Genomic DNA, 16302 nt, shown 5'->3' with positions numbered 1-16302 from the left:
AACCTAAATAATAGCATTTTTTGCTTTATAAAAAATTCCCTCTTTTGCTGAGTACGCTATGGTTCTCGAGTTGAGCAACTGTTTCGAAACAACTCTTGAGATTTTAGAAGTATGCCTAGTTAACAACATGAGATCTAATGGTACTCAAGCCCAACTGCTTGTTGGGTATATTCGATGCCATTTCGAACGAACGCAAATAACTGATTGGTTAACTAGAGTTTAACCCAGCCAGATCGGCCGCTTAAGCTCAGCTTAAACTTCAGTTAAAATATACTGAAAAACTGCAGAATAAGGTTAAGCGTAGTTTAACTGACAAACTGAGTTGAACTTGTACTGAAAACCGGGCCTTAGATGCTGAGAACATGCTATCTTAAAGTTTATTCACTATATCCAGACACGACTGTAGTTATCACCTATTTACCTTACAAGTAGCACGAATCCCAGGTCACAGAGATAGCAAAGGTTTTCTGCAGTATTTATTGGTTTGCTACGGGACTCGTATAGGATATTTTCAGAATATTGTATGGACCCTTAAGGGCTATCGGTATCTGTTTGATTGACACATCATTAACGTTGCATGACAACTAGTCGATAAATACGAGAACAATTCATAAATTTTTCGATAACAAGTCAATATTTGTTCGATAGCAAATCGATAAATTTGCTATTAAAATCGATAACCTTTCTATAGTTAGCAGGCAACTTATCGATAATTTTTGTTTTAGACTATAAATTTATAAAAATACTGTGCAAAATCGATAACTCGTTTATAGCTTGTCGATGATAGACCAATAAAAAAAAATAACCGCTAACACAACCATAAAAATCGATGACTTTTCGATAATAAACAGAGAAATTATCGACCTTTTTTCGAAATTCGATAAAAAATCGATAACACGTCTATACCTTGTCGACAACACCCAGTACCGACCAATAATAAATAAATAGCCGTTAACACATCCATAACAAATCGTTCTGTTTTTGTTTTTGTCTCTTCTCTTTTTTTTTCCTTTCCCTCCACTTCCATCACACATTGCGCTTATATTCGCATTACTACTAATATTAAAGGTGACAATTTTGGGGCAATTTTTTAAAGTGTTTCCAACATCTTTTTTAGGTAGAAATTTAAAGAAAAATAGGCGCAGAAAACTCGCTTTTTTCTAAACTACATCAAAAGGTAAATTCATTAAGGCTTTTAGGAAAGTAGTTTAGGTATAGCTTGGATTATTATGTTCAGTAATATTAAGTGATAAAATAAGAGTTTCGAACATTTTTCTTTGTTTTGCTATTTCGCTCATTTCTCTTCATTTTGCACGAAAAAAATACTTCATTCATCGACGCGTTCCCTTCTCCCAACTTACCCCTTTCGCTGACAAAAATACATATATGTATATGCTTTATATCGCACTACTTTTAAGTGGTCAAATTCCGACGTGAACGCGAAAGGGTTAAACATGAAGATAACTCTCTTTATAATTAGAACGCATGCAAATGAGCGCACCAGCCATTATGGTGGGTTTCATTAACTAAAAAGTCGCCCAATGAAAAATGCGCATACTCTGTTCACCTCACTCCTCTTCTTACATTTAACCCTTTCATAAGTATCGATAACAATGAAACGAGATGATATGCAAATGAGCAGTGCAGTCGGCTAACTGAAAGGAGAATGACCACAAATGAGCGTACGAGCAAAACAAAGAAAGTTGATATTTGAATGGCCGCATAAAGAAAGAGAATGGCCGAAGGTAAACGATGAGCCAGATAAAGATTCAATGAACTTAAGATGAGGAAGGTGGTGTCGGAAGAGTGAGATGTGCTTACCATTTTGATATTAGTCTCCATTTCCTGCAGAATCATTTTTTATGTTTATTAACAAATCGTTTATATTTTGGTTGGCCTCCTATATACATAGGTACACTTTGAATTGGGTAGGTAGAGGCAACGTTATGAGTTCTAACGGATCATCTGCGTGTTTTATCATGATTATTAAAATTAAAATTCTAAGTAGTTAACTATTTGGTGTATAAAAGGCAAAAAAAGGTTAGAGAGTGGCAATTGACACACTGATAACTTATAATCTGGAAAGATCTACTGCCTATAATTCATTCGAAAATACGGAGCCCCACGCTCCCTGGCAATAGTGATGTATTAATTATTTGCAATAAGGGCGGTGTCTTTTCTGAAAAAAATGTTACGCTCTTGTTGCACTCTTCAATTCTTTATTTTGAACTAGGTCAACTAACGCTCTGCAAAATAGCTGAATTTATAGTGACGGTGCCCCTTCTCTCATTCAAAGAGTAATATTTTCTGAAAGGAATAAACAAACTTACGAGAAAGCACAGAAGAACCCACAGGGTGACACTATTTTCTGAAAATAAAACGCCATAAGTGTATTGACCTTACCTAACATTATTGGGTCTATTAGTCATATGTGTTAAGAGAGGTCTTAACACTTTTTTTCTATTTTATGGACAATTTCAGAACCATTCCAGGAGCATCTAATAACCATTTGGGGATTGTTAACGGTATTGTTTACGTTATCATTTGGCATCTGCATCAGGATCGTTCCAGCCTTGTTTGCTTTTTTCTAAATAATTTAAATTCTTATTATTCTATACCTTTTCCAGGTGTACTTCAGAAAGCGTAAATTGTACTTCAAAATAAGAATAGTCAGTTGTAACTCAGATGCCGTAAAATTGATTTCAGAATAAACAGTCGTACTTCAGAAGCGGTAAACTTTACTTCAGAGTAGTCAGTTGTATTTCAGAAACTGTAAACAAAATGAACAATTGTACTTCAGAAAACATAATATGGACTTCGGAATGGTCTATTGCACTTCAGAAACAGGAAATTTTACTTCAGAAGCCGTAAATTGTTCTTCATAATAATCAACTGTATGTCTGAAACTATAAAATGTGTTTCAGAATGAACATACAACTCATGAAAGTATAATACTTTTGAAGTGCAACTGGAGCACAATAAGTAGTTTCTTAAGTACAATTTACGATTTCTGATGTTCAATTGAGTATTCTGAAGCACAATTAATGGCTTCTGAAGTACAGTTTACGGGCACTGAACTACAATTTGCTATTCCTGAATTGAAATTGACTGTTATGAAAAACATATCACGCTTTCTAAAGCACACTTGACTACTTTCAAGTAGATTGTACGACTTCTGAATTACCTTTGACTATTCTGAAATACATTTTACTGTTTCTGAACATTTTTATAATTTCTGAAGTAAGCTCGAAAAAGGTCTAGTTGCACATTGGCCAAAGATTTTATTTTTCTTTTCGCGTTTAACTCGTTTCATTTGCATAATATTTGCTGTCTTTCTCTTTAAAACGGCAAAATAAGATGCGAAGGAAGTTTTGTGAAACGACCGAATTCTAGCTGCAGAGCAGGGCAAAAATAACAGGTGGTATAAAAGAGTAATGCCATTAAAATGACGATAATGCACACCTGCGCCTTTATACGACGGGAAGGTGGTAGATAGGGCCGCTATTTTGTTGTAGCCAAAACATTTTCGGCCTTTTACTTTATAGTGACGACCATACATACATACATGCGTACATACATACATATTCCACTTTAATATTTAATACTTTAATTTGTTCTCTAAGAAAACTTATGCGAAGGCACGTCCCACATTCAAGCGACAACGCAAAGGATAGAGGCTTAATGCAAATTAAAATACTTCAAAAAAGTAATTTTTAAAAATTAAAAATAAAATAGAAAATTTTTCGTTTATACTTTTTGACTTCGATTTTTTTGGTAACTGCGAGGTAGATATGAACAAACTGGCTCCTACAAACCTTTTTCTCACAGGAGCCGAATCGGTTGCTGACCCTAAAGAAAAAGTTAGATTCTTGATTGAGGTGGCTCTTCAATGTTTTTGAGAGCAGAAAATATGCCTACCCTTCTTTTAAGCGACCTAAAACTACGAGGAGCCTAAAATCTTTGACTTAGTTATACCAAATCTTTTGTGATTGCTTCACGAGACATCTGTGAAGTTTTAGAAAGACTAGACTAAATGCAAACCAAAATGAAATTTTATAACCTATCTCAATCAAATTTGGATATTGGATTCTTTACGGATATCTGAATAACTTGAAGAATTCAAAGAATACCAAAGACCATGTCTTAGAGCAAAATATGGTCGGGTAACAATCTCAACTTTCGATGTAATTGTTACTTTTGTAAAGGCCACGCCTATAGCTTGTATAAGGCAATCTTTTGGGATACAGAAACAATCTTATCGATGAGCTCCAAAAACTACATGTGAAACACAAAAGTAGGATTGATTGCATTTTGCTATGTTTTTTTTCTAAATATATTCAAAAATGGTGTATGTGGAAGCCTTGAAGAAAATGATTCTTGTGATTAACGTGAAAAAAAGATTTTCGGCGACGAACAAGAACTACGTTCTATACGTTACTTGTCGTAGCTATTCTGATGAATGGCTCAGAATGGTTTTACGAAAGATGTATGTTCCTGTCTTTTATGTCGACGGAAAATTAAGAGTTCTATGGACTTTACGCAGATATGAATACTTTGATGACCACGCCCATCTTTCAAAAAATGTTCTGAAAGGTTTTACCTCAACAAATCTTCGGGTGGCTAGCAAATAATCTGAAAAAGTGTTAACATAACCCGGTCCCTGTCTAGTAGTAGTCTCTGAGGTAGATAATTCTATCTGGAACCTATATAGAATAACTTAGCTAGCCCCTCTACAGAATATATATAATACTGCCCGTGTATAGGGTCTAGCTGGATTATCCTTTTGCCTGAATAGCAATATCTTTATAGTTTTTCTATGTTATAGTACTAGAAGATGTACTGCAATTAATAAACTATGAAAAGCCCACGTAGATGTATCTGACTTATCTGATACAGGCCAGCTTGGAAGAAAATAAATCGAATACTTTTGGAAAAGATATCGTTAATAACCTGATAACAAAATGATAACATCCCGATAGCAAATCTATCACCACTCGATATTTGATGATGAAATGACGATACCTTTGGGATAAATAACCGATACATTTCTAACCTTTTTTATAATAAATCGATAACCTTTTGAAAATAAATCGATAACTTTTCGATAACAAATGGATAACTCGTAGACGTATAACGTAGTAAATCGATAACAGTGATAGCAAAATGATAACCCCCAATAACAAGTCGATACAAAATAGATAACTCGTAGAAAAAATCGATAACCTTTGCTATCGCTAACAAATTTGTTAAAATTCAATAGCAAATCGATAACACAGATAGCAAGATTATAAAACCCCAATAACAATTCGATAAAAAATGGATAACTCTTAGAACAAATCGATAACCTTTGTTATCGATACAAAATATATAACACTTCGATGACAAATCGATAACACTGCTAGCAAAATGATAACACCCCAATAGCAAATCGATAACAAATGGATAACTCATAGAAAAATTGATATCCAATGTTATCGATAACAAATATATAACAATTCGATAACAAATCGGTAGCACTGATAGCAAAATAATAAAACCGCATTAACAAATTGATAAAAAATGGATAACTTGTAGAAAAAATCGATAACATTTGTTATCGATAACAAATACATATATAACACATTGATAACTTGCTTATACCTCATAGACAACACAAGTATAAGAAACGTTTCCTTTCCAATCACGACAGCGCCTATATAGACTACACTAGAATATTGGCTGAGACAATTCGTAGATGGCATTGAAAACTGTCAAAAGTCCAGCTAATTCTTGGTCGTGGCCTGCCTTTTAAACACCCGCTGAGACCTTCCATAAAAAAATCATCAACAAACTGTCAATGGTCTTGCTAGGCTTTCCTAAGAAGAATGAGACAACTCAAGCAGGCTCTTGACACAATTCGACCACATTTTTTGTCCCGGTAGCATCACTACGCCAGCACGAACACTACGTAAAGTTTCCCTGTTTGGAAGCTCAACTAAAGCTGGCGTGAAGGCTCTAACATGAGCGCATCTTACGACAAATTTTTTCATACGCAAATGAAAATATTATAAGCAATATATTTTTCCAAAAGCTTGCTAACACAATCCCTTTTCTCCATCAAAAATTGCTGCTAACACAATCCCTTTTCCCCGTTAACAATTCCTCGTTATGAAGCCCCATTGCAAATTACTCATTAGCTACACAATCTCTACTTTTTACTTATTATCATCATCATTTGCTACACATGTTCATAAGCAAGTTTCACTTCGTTGGAATGTGAGTGAGTGAGTATGCAAAATAAGGGAAAGTCTATGTAAGTAAAATCCTTATAAGGCAACTCCGTTCTTTGCATACTTAAAGGGGTTGCTTTTCATTTGTATTGAAGTCTGAAGGCTGCTACAGGCACTTACCATCCATAATGAAGGTTGATATTGAAACATGCGCTGCTTATTAAAATTACAAAATTACGCGGGCTTCTTAGTCTTGATGTCGATCTTTGATTACAAAGTGCCGGCAATGACAAAAATAAGCATGAAAAGAGTCAAGCAAGAAAAACACAGAGTTCCCCCCCAGCAGCAAATAAAAACGGAAGAAAGGAGAGAGAGAGCAAGTATGTACAATAACAATCGATGTCATGCAGCAGCAGCAGCATCAGAAACAGCGGCAGCTTTAAATTATATAACTCAACTCATTTGAATGAAGCAAATGAGTTACAAAAGAGCTACAACGCCTTTATGTATGCAAAGAAAAATTTTAAAATCGTTGTATACGTGCGAAGCGTTCATTAAGCAGAGCGGAAGAATGTATTAGATGAAAATAAGGTATGTAAGAGCTATAATGACAATAATGGCAAATGTATGTAAGTGTGTAGGGACACACGGGGCTCATAAATTATGCTGCCTTATACTTACATGATGTTGGCGGCGTAGGAAGTAAAAAAAAAACAGCAACAATTTTAGGCATAGCAGCTCTGTTTAGCAGGGCCAATGTGGTGGGTAAGTGTTATGCGACATTTGTGTGAAATTAAGTGATGGGGGTACGACGTCTTGGAATACATTTTGATGAAATAAAAAAAATAGAATTTCTCATTACACAGTTTTTTTCAGCATGCAGGATGGGGTTGCCCGGGCTGTGTTGGTAGTAGCAAAAAAGCCGTTGCTTTTAAACTGCGACACGCGAGCAACGAAGTGGAGGAAAACACGTTTGACTTTTTACCATAGGAAGAGCTTATGAAGAAAATATGTAAGGTGATTGCTGCCTATGGTTAGCCTCAGTGGTTAAGTTTACGCCGTACGTAGAGGATTTGGGGGTCCTGGAACTACCAATTCCCTCAAGGGGCGATTCTATGGTGGATGGTTATTTCAACCCGGATTTATTCCTGAATCAATCTGCGCTCCCTGTCGGGTAGGTAATCGGACGATCAAAATGATTAATTTAGCAACGTTTATCGACAATTTGGATGATAAGAGAGAGTGAGGGAGAATGGCGTCGCTTGTCGGGAAAGATGGAAGCGCAAGCGCTGATACGATATGTAGGAAGCTAGGAAATGATGAAGGAGCGGTCTGCGAGCCCGGAAAAAGAAATAGAGTTTGAGAAGTAAATTGGGAAGGGAGGAAAATAGCCTTCTCACCACTCCAAGCAGCATGAGAATGTTGCAGCGCTTGGAAGTCGTAGTCTTATAACTAAATCAAGAAAACAAGCACTTGGAATGGGCCCATGAGACAGTGCAGTCAGGTCGTAGGTAGTTCGCTGAGTAAACTGGGTAACCATGCATAGGGGGATTAAAGGTAATGAAAATGCCAATGAGTTGGCAAATTAGAGTGCTGCTCCTATATCTAAAGAAAGCAGACTTTAGGCTCATAATGGGCATAATAACTAACATTGCTCCACTTTCTGACGTCACATGTTAAAAATTAGGCCTCATAACTGAAAGCAGATGCGTGAATTGCGTATTCCAGGAAGAAAACACGTTCTGTGTTTGTAACCTGCATTGGTGAGCTCAAGGCTCCGTCTACTTAAGGCTACAGGGTTATCAGATTTCAAGGCAGCATTTAAGCTCGGTCCTAGGAAATTGAATTGTTATTGATAGGGGTTTTGTGTTTGGTCAATAAACCAATTCTGACAACACAACGTGTCTTTGGACAACTTCAATCTTTGTTGATCGACCAGTTCCATTTAATCTAACCTTATCATCACCACTAACGGCCGCTTGATAGCCTAGGTGATTTTGGCAGTTGAGTAGCATTAATAGATATCCAGTATTCATCCCCATTTCTCTCTCAACCCAGTGCGCCTATAGTAACTATTTCCAAGCCAGAGGGTCTTCATCCATGCGATAATATTACATAACATAAAGCTTTTAAAGCTCATAATTACAATTCCTTCCGTTTACATCACGCAAAGCCACATAAAATTCCCCCAGAGATCTTTTTTCTCTCGTAAGTTTGACGGAGGTAGGTCAAGTTTCACCTTACCTTACTTAAGAAATTCATCACTCAATGCAGAGGGAAAAGTGTTGAGTGGACAACCCTGGGCACGATGTTTTCCCAGCTTCCAAATTGAATACACAGTAAAAATTTTCAAGACGAATTCAATAAATTGCAAATTCACGGAAAAGACATTTGGTTGATGATGGCATAAAAGTAGCCAGAGGGTTAAGAAAGAAAATGCGTAATAGCATAATGAGAAAAAGAGTAAACGGAGGAGCTAGCAATTGAATGCAAAAAAAAGTAAAACGAAAAATGAGAAGAAAGTGAAAAGGAGTAAATGCTATAGGAAAAAGAAATGTTTAGCAGCAACAAGAAATTTGCATATTTTGCGGCGCAAAAAAAAAAAAATTTTTAAATTTGCTTAGAAATTTTTAAGTAACGAATACGGCGGCATAAGGAGCGAAGTTAAAGTTGAGTGCCGAGCGGTGAAAGGCAACGAACAGCTTTCGTAAATTAAAAAATATTTCACTTTGTTTGTTTGTTCACATTTCTTATGTTTTTGTTTGCCACAGTCAAGCGAAGTCAAGGCAGCTTTTTAGGCGCACAAACACTCGATAATTTTTTTTAAAAAGGTGGGTGGATACGCAGGTTTGTTTATTTCGTTGTTTGGTTGGTTGTTTTCGTTTAATTTGGCTAGAAGAGATGTGCAAAAGGGAAATCATTAAATTAATTGCAAAATACCTAAGAATTATGTAAAGAAAGAGTGAGAAGCAATTTGTGAAGGAAAATGTTTTTTTGGTAGGTAGACATGTATAGGTACATAGACGACTTATACATGTACAGGGAGCTTCCAAGAGGCGTTGATACAGAAGCACTTAACTTGCCTGACTTATAATTAAAAATTGTAAAACAAACTTACAACGTATTTCGGATATTAATTATATTTTTAGAAAGTTATTCGATTAGTAAAATTAACAAAAAAAATTCATTCAATATAAAAAGAGTCCTTGACACCTTGTCTTCGACAACTTCTACATTTCACATATCGCTTGCTGAGAGGAATATCACCCTGTCTCAGCAGCCTTACTTGAGAAAAATTTGAGAAAACCCATATTTCAATATTTCTTTTCATGAGCCCTATGGGTTTATAAAAATAATTCTGAGATAGCACATTTTGGAATAAAAATTTGATATAGAGCGTTTCTCAAATATTTTTTGAGATAGTTCGTTTTTGAAACGGTAGTCGGCATTTTGGTACTCATTAACGGTCGATAGTTCAGACTGTGTTGACGATACTTTACTCATTTAACAATGTTAAAGAATTATTAAATATTTTCAAACTGAACTTTGAAGAATGTTTCCAAAAAACGTAACTTAAATAAACTCTGTTTGACATTAATTTTTGCCAAAACCGATGACAGTTTCTAGAGATTTCAAACATGGTCTTTGTTATATAAAAGAAACAGGTCGTGCATATGATCATTAAGCAAGAAAGGCGTAGAAAAGATCGCGGGGCTGCAAATTTCCAAGACCATGTGAAAATCCTACGATATTAGACTTACAAAGTAGCGTATATCTCTGAAGGGACAAGACTTAAGGCTCACGATGGGCATACTAACTGGACACTGCCTTCTGACGTCGCATACTTATAAGTTGGGCCTCGTCAGTAACAGCAAGTGTAGGAAGTGCGAGCTGCAGGAAGAAACGGTTGAGCACGTATTCCTGTCCTACGCTCGCCAGGTTAAGGTTCCAGCTATTAGTGGCAGCAGAGTAGCTGGGCCTGGAGGCAGCAATTAAGCTAGGTCCTAGAAAACTTCCAGTATTTGCCAAGAGGATGGAGTAATTCCATAACATTTTCCGCTCTTTGCTTGTAATAGTTCAAATTCATATGATATGATTTAATTTCTGTACACAGTTTTTCTGCCATGGGTTTTACGTCCCAAGTCCATTTGTTCATCCATGTCTTTTTATTATTGAAGTGCAATTTTGACGTTTGATGGTTCTGGATGTGTAAGGACCACCCTTATACCCATATTCTCGATAGTGGTAACGATGGGTATGGTATGAGGTTTCTATACCAGAAGATAATCGATTATTCTGTTGCGTTAATTATTAAGGCAATTCACAAGGCCTCATAATCCCCGTATGTGCTATGCTTTACTCAAATTTTATCAGAAACCATGGAAACAACTCAAATTTTAAAAGTTTACATGAATACAACACTCTTGCGAATTGCCCAATTGTGTCATCGATATCTTGATTGACTGGAAATCCTTGTGTATCTACATACGTTGGGTATTCGGAAGGCTAACATCAAATAACAATGTAAATTTTCTTTTATTAATTAAAAGCCTCAAAAACATTTTTCAAAACATAATTTTAACATTTCTGTTTACAACAACTTTGTTTGATATTAGGGCTATTCTCTCAGTCTAGGAAGCGTAGTAAACGTAGAAAATATTTCACGTTTTCATACAAGACTCAGAGAATGCACCACTTACACATCTTATATCCTTTCGATAAGATCCTGCACTTAGCGCTGATTGTAAAACATAATAAAAAAGTTTTAAAGCTGCCGCTCACAAAAAAGAGTTTTTATTGTTTTTAAATTAAAAATTCAGTTTCTACATTCACATTTATAAATTTTCCATTCCAATATACATGGGTTTGGGTATAGAAAATGTAGAAAACGTAGAAAATGTGTCACAAATGTATTTTGTTATTGCGTGTTAACAACTTTTGACAGTAAAATAGAAAACTTTCTGCCTTTTCTATGGTTGCTAGATTGAGAGAATATCCCTATTACCAATTTCTTGAGCCAGAGTAAATATTATATGCTATCTGTCACAACGACGCTTGATAGTGAGTTTATTACAGTGGCGTAGCGACCCAAACCAAATTTTTATCTCCGACGAGTGCTAGAAGGAGACGGAGCATGATATTCAGATAGCACAGGCGCGGATCTACGGGGGGGGGGAGGGTGGGGGTGAGAGAATAGGGGACTCCCCCCACAGATCGAGAAATTTTCTTTTTCAAATACTTTACAGAACTAAAATGAAATATCCAAAGAAAACAAATATTCAAATGTTCAATACTTAATTTTGGCATTTCACGATGCACGGCAATTTATATATGAACACCGCTCTTATAAAAATAAAGCAATATTTATGAAACTTTTTGATACCATTTCCCTCCCCCCACAGCCAAGCTCACGATCCGCTACTGAGATGGTAACTGTAGAATTCCGTTAGATATTTTCATCTTGAGTGTGATATATTCCTTAGGACACATTATTATTTGAGCTTTACTGCCGTTTTTTATTCACTACTTTAATTCTATCCGCTGCGGTGAAATTTGTTTCAGCGCCAAGTTCCATTAAAAATCCCAAATTCCACCGTATTCAACTCATACCCGTTCAAATATTCAACCCTATATAGCAAGTCAACTTTATTTTGTTGTTTTTTCGGATAAAAATGCATTCTTTCTTCCAAAATTTCCAACCCTTCTTTGGCCTTAACTTAAATACTTTAACCAATCCGCTTTACTTTGTGTGTGTTTCAGCCTTTTATGATAGGCAACATAAAAAAGGCTTGCCAATAGGGTTGATGGAATGTAGGGAGACTTGCAGAAATGATGACATACTTTTGAGATGACGGCATACTTTGCTTTTAATTTTTGATGTCGAGTTACCTAGCTCCTTTGTCGTGAAGAATATTAAACTCGTATTAGGTATTCAATATATATACACATAAGCACATCCATTAAACCATATTTAAATCCATTTTCTTTTTATTTAGCGCATAAAAGTATACTTCCATAAAAGTCTAGTTTCCATACCCTCATATAATGAATTAAATTTTTCTTTTCAAGTCTTATTTATCTCCTTTGAATGCTCTTAATTTGCATAAATGAATTATTACGTAATCGCAACACCGCAAAAAACCTTAAACACAGCAATAAACAAGAAAAATTATGTTAAACAATTAAGGAAGGTTAAGTTCGGGTGTAACCGAACATTACATACTCAGTTGAGAGCTATGGTGGCAACATAAGGGAAAATGGGTAACCCTGGAATGTGTTTGTATGATATGGCATCAAATGAAAGGTATTAAAGAGTATTTTAATAGGGAGTGGGCCATAGTTCTACAGGTGGACGCCATTTAGGGATATCGCCATAAAGGTGGACCAGGGGTGACTCTGTTGTTGTTGTTGTTGTAGCGATTAGGCTTTGGGGAGTGTTTTCGATGTGATGGACCTTTGTCGGATACAGATCCGATACGCTCCGGTAACACAGCACCATTAAGGTGCTGGCCCGACCATCTCGGGAACGATTTATATGGCCACATTAAACCTTCAGGCCATCCCTCCCTCCCCACCCCCAAGTTCCATGAGGAGCTTGGGGTCGCCAGAGCCTCGTCTGTTAGTGAAACGGGATTCGCCGCTCGATGGTGAGGTTGACAATTGGGTTGGAGAAGCTATATATTGCGCTACACAACCCCTTGACTCTAGAATGTGTTTGTACGATATGGGTTACAAATTAAAGGTAGTAATGAGGGTTTTAAAAGGGAGTGGTGCTAGTTGTATAGGTGGTCGGCTTTACGAGATATCGCCATAAAGGTGGACCAGGGGTGACTCTAGAATGCGTTTCTACAATATGGGTATCAAATTAAAGGTATTAATGAGGCTTTTAAAAGGGAGTGGTGGTAGTTGTATATGTGAAGGCGTTTTCCAGATATTGACCAAAATGTGGACCAGGGTGACCCAGAACTTCATCTGTTGGATACCGCTAATTTATTTATATATAATACCACGAACAGTATTCCTGCCAAGATTTCAAGGGTTTTTTATTTCGCCCTGCAGAACTTTTTCATTTTCTTCAACTTAATATGGTAGGTGTCACACCCATTTTACAAAGTTTTTTTCTAAAGTTATATTTTGCGTCAATAAACTAATCCAAATACCGTGTTTCATCCCTTTTTTCGTATTTGGTATAGAATTATGGCATTTTTTCGTTTTTCGTAATTTTTTAAAGTGGGCGTGGTCGTTCTCCGATTTTTCTAATTTTTATTAAGCATACATATAGTAATAGGAGTAACGTTCCTGCCAAATTTTATCATGATATCTTCAACGAATGCCAAATTACAGCTTGTAAAACTTTTAAATTACCTTCTTTTAAAAGTAGGCGGTGCCACGCCCATTGTCCAAACTTTTACTAATTTTCTATTCTGCGTCATAAATTCAACTCACCTACCAAGTTTTATCGCTTTATTCGCCTTTGGTAATGAATTATCGCACTTTTTCGGTTTTTCGAAATTTTCGATATCGAAAAAGTGGGCGTGGTTATAATCCGATATTGTTCATTTTAAATGGCGATCTGAGATGAGTGCTCAGGAACCTACATACCAAATTTCATCAAGATACCTCAAATTTACTTAAGTTATCGTGTTAACGGGCAGACGGACGGACGGACGGACATGGCTCAATTAAATTTTTTTTCGATCCTGATGATTTTGATATATGGAAGTCTATATCTATCTCGATTCCTTTATACCTGTACAACCAACCGTTATCCAATCAAAGTTTATATACACTGTGAGCTCTGCTCAACTAAGTATAAAAAGAAAAAGCAACAATCCAAGCAAAATCCGAAAGTGATGCGAGTAAGCAAAGTTTTATGAGTTGAACGCAGCAGGACATCAAGGTTTTCAAGGAGTTTCCAAAGTATGAAAGTATTGTTAAGCTAGCAATTAAAGGAGAGCAGAACGTTTTTGAAATATATTTTAAAGAAATTTGGTGATTTACTAATTAAAAGTATATTTTTAGGGTTTAACAGAAGATCGTGTGGAGGAAGATGCTCAAAAGCAAATAGTGCTGTTTGTGTTCATTTGAGTAAGTATTTGTAAGTGTAAATTCTGCAATTATGGTATTAGGCATCAAATAACCGTTGCACTTTGTGCAAAGACCTAAAATACCATTGAATAAACAACGAATCATATGAATATAGGAGAAGTAGAAAAGTGAAGCTGCAATGACACACCTGCCATGTCATAGCGTACGCCTCGATTTACTTTTAATATTCGTCTGTCGATGTAATCTTAGATAAATTGCTGATTGCGCATATTGGATGATGCTTTTTGTTGAAGTCGGGGCACAAGACAAAAACGAAAAAGGAGAGAACCACGCTAAAGCAAAGAGTGAAGCGAATAGAAGGATGGAGGAAAAAGGTAAAGAGCGAAATAGAACTGAAATGCTAATATAGTTTGAGTGATTTCCTCCTGCTGATTTCTGTTTGCTCTGCAGCAGAGTCCATCCCAAGGGCGCAAAACTAATCCAATAGAAGTGGCTATGTGTCGGGAAACAATTTTTTCGTCCAGAATGAGGCAAAATTTAGAAAAATGGCAGAAAATAAAAAAAAAAAAACGTTAAACGAAATTTCGGAATATTTTGTACTGAATTTTCCGGACGAAGGGTGACGGCGAATCCGAAAATGGCCTTAAAATACGTTTGCTTCTCTTTCCATTTACATCGTTCTCCTCGTACTTTTTCCTAAAAATTTTCGGAATGGGGCCGATGGCATATTTTATGGCGAATTCAAACGACATTTGCATGGAAGACGAATTTTCACTAAAAAGCATTTCGTGGCAGAAATACACTCGAGTGTTTGCCAAATCTTTTCTAACTGATAGATTTTTGGTGTTGCTTTGCTCCGGAACTTGAATACAGGATCTTGTTGTTGTTGTTGTTGTAGCGATAAGGTTGCTCCCCGAAGGCTTTGGGGAGTGTTATCGATGTGATGGTCTTTTGCTGGATACAGATCCGGTACGCTCCGGTACCACCGCACCATTAAGGTGCTAGCCCGACCATCTCGGGAGCGATTTATGTGGCCACATTAAACCTTCAGGCGATTCCCTCCCTCCCCACCCTCAAGTTCCATGAGGAGCTTGGGGTCGCCAGAGCCTCGTCTGTTAGTGAAACAGGATGAGGTTGACAATTGGGTTTGGAGAAGCTATATATTGCGCTGGCAACTTGAAGGGTTGCGCTACACAGCCCCTTGAATCTGCTATTTTAGTTGCCTCTTACGACAGGCATACCTACCGCGGGTATATTCTGATCCCCTACCCCGCTGGGGGAATACAGGAGTTTCGGTGTGGTAGGCGGAGCTACGCTACGACCACACCATGGCGGCCCTAAAGTATGTAATATTGTTATAGTTAAAAACAATCCACCCTTCTCAAAATGATGCTTAAGAAGTTCCAAATTAAAACCAAAAGCAATAAAAGAATGTTCCAGAGAAAGAATGATCATGAAATGGAATCGAAATAGTGAGAAAGTTATCCGAAAAATGTCCTCAGAAATCGTGTGAAATGTCCGGTTACGATTCCTGAAATTATTATTCCCTAAATGATCGCAAAAACAGTCGGAAAATATACCGAAATAGTCTTCAATTATCCTGAAACAGCCGCCTAATAGTTCCAAAATTTTCCCTAAAACAATACCGAAATCATACCGAAATTCTCCAAAATCATTAGTTAAACAGTTCCAAGAAAAGCCGATGTAGTTCCAAAGTAACCTAAATAGTTTCGCAATACAAAAACCATCCCGAAACGGCTCGAAATAGTCCGCAAACAATACTAGAAACAATACCGAAATTGTCCGGAAGACAATCCCCTGCTCGATCACAATGCCGAAATCATCCTTAAATAATCTCTAAGCAATCCGAATTGCAGAAATCATACCGAAAACAATACTGAAATATTTTCGAAACTATGCCGAAATTATACCGAAAATGCGAAATTACCCCGAAATTGTCCCAGCATGTTCCCGAAAACAGACTCATAATGATTTGAAAGATGTGTCGCTCAAACGCTTAGAAATTATTCAGAGATAGTTCAGA

Source organism: Eurosta solidaginis, chromosome 3, assembly GCF_040869045.1.
Source record: "Eurosta solidaginis isolate ZX-2024a chromosome 3, ASM4086904v1, whole genome shotgun sequence".
In the NCBI taxonomy this organism is placed as follows: Eukaryota; Metazoa; Arthropoda; class Insecta; order Diptera; family Tephritidae; genus Eurosta; species Eurosta solidaginis.
This window is presented reverse-complemented; position numbering follows the sequence as displayed.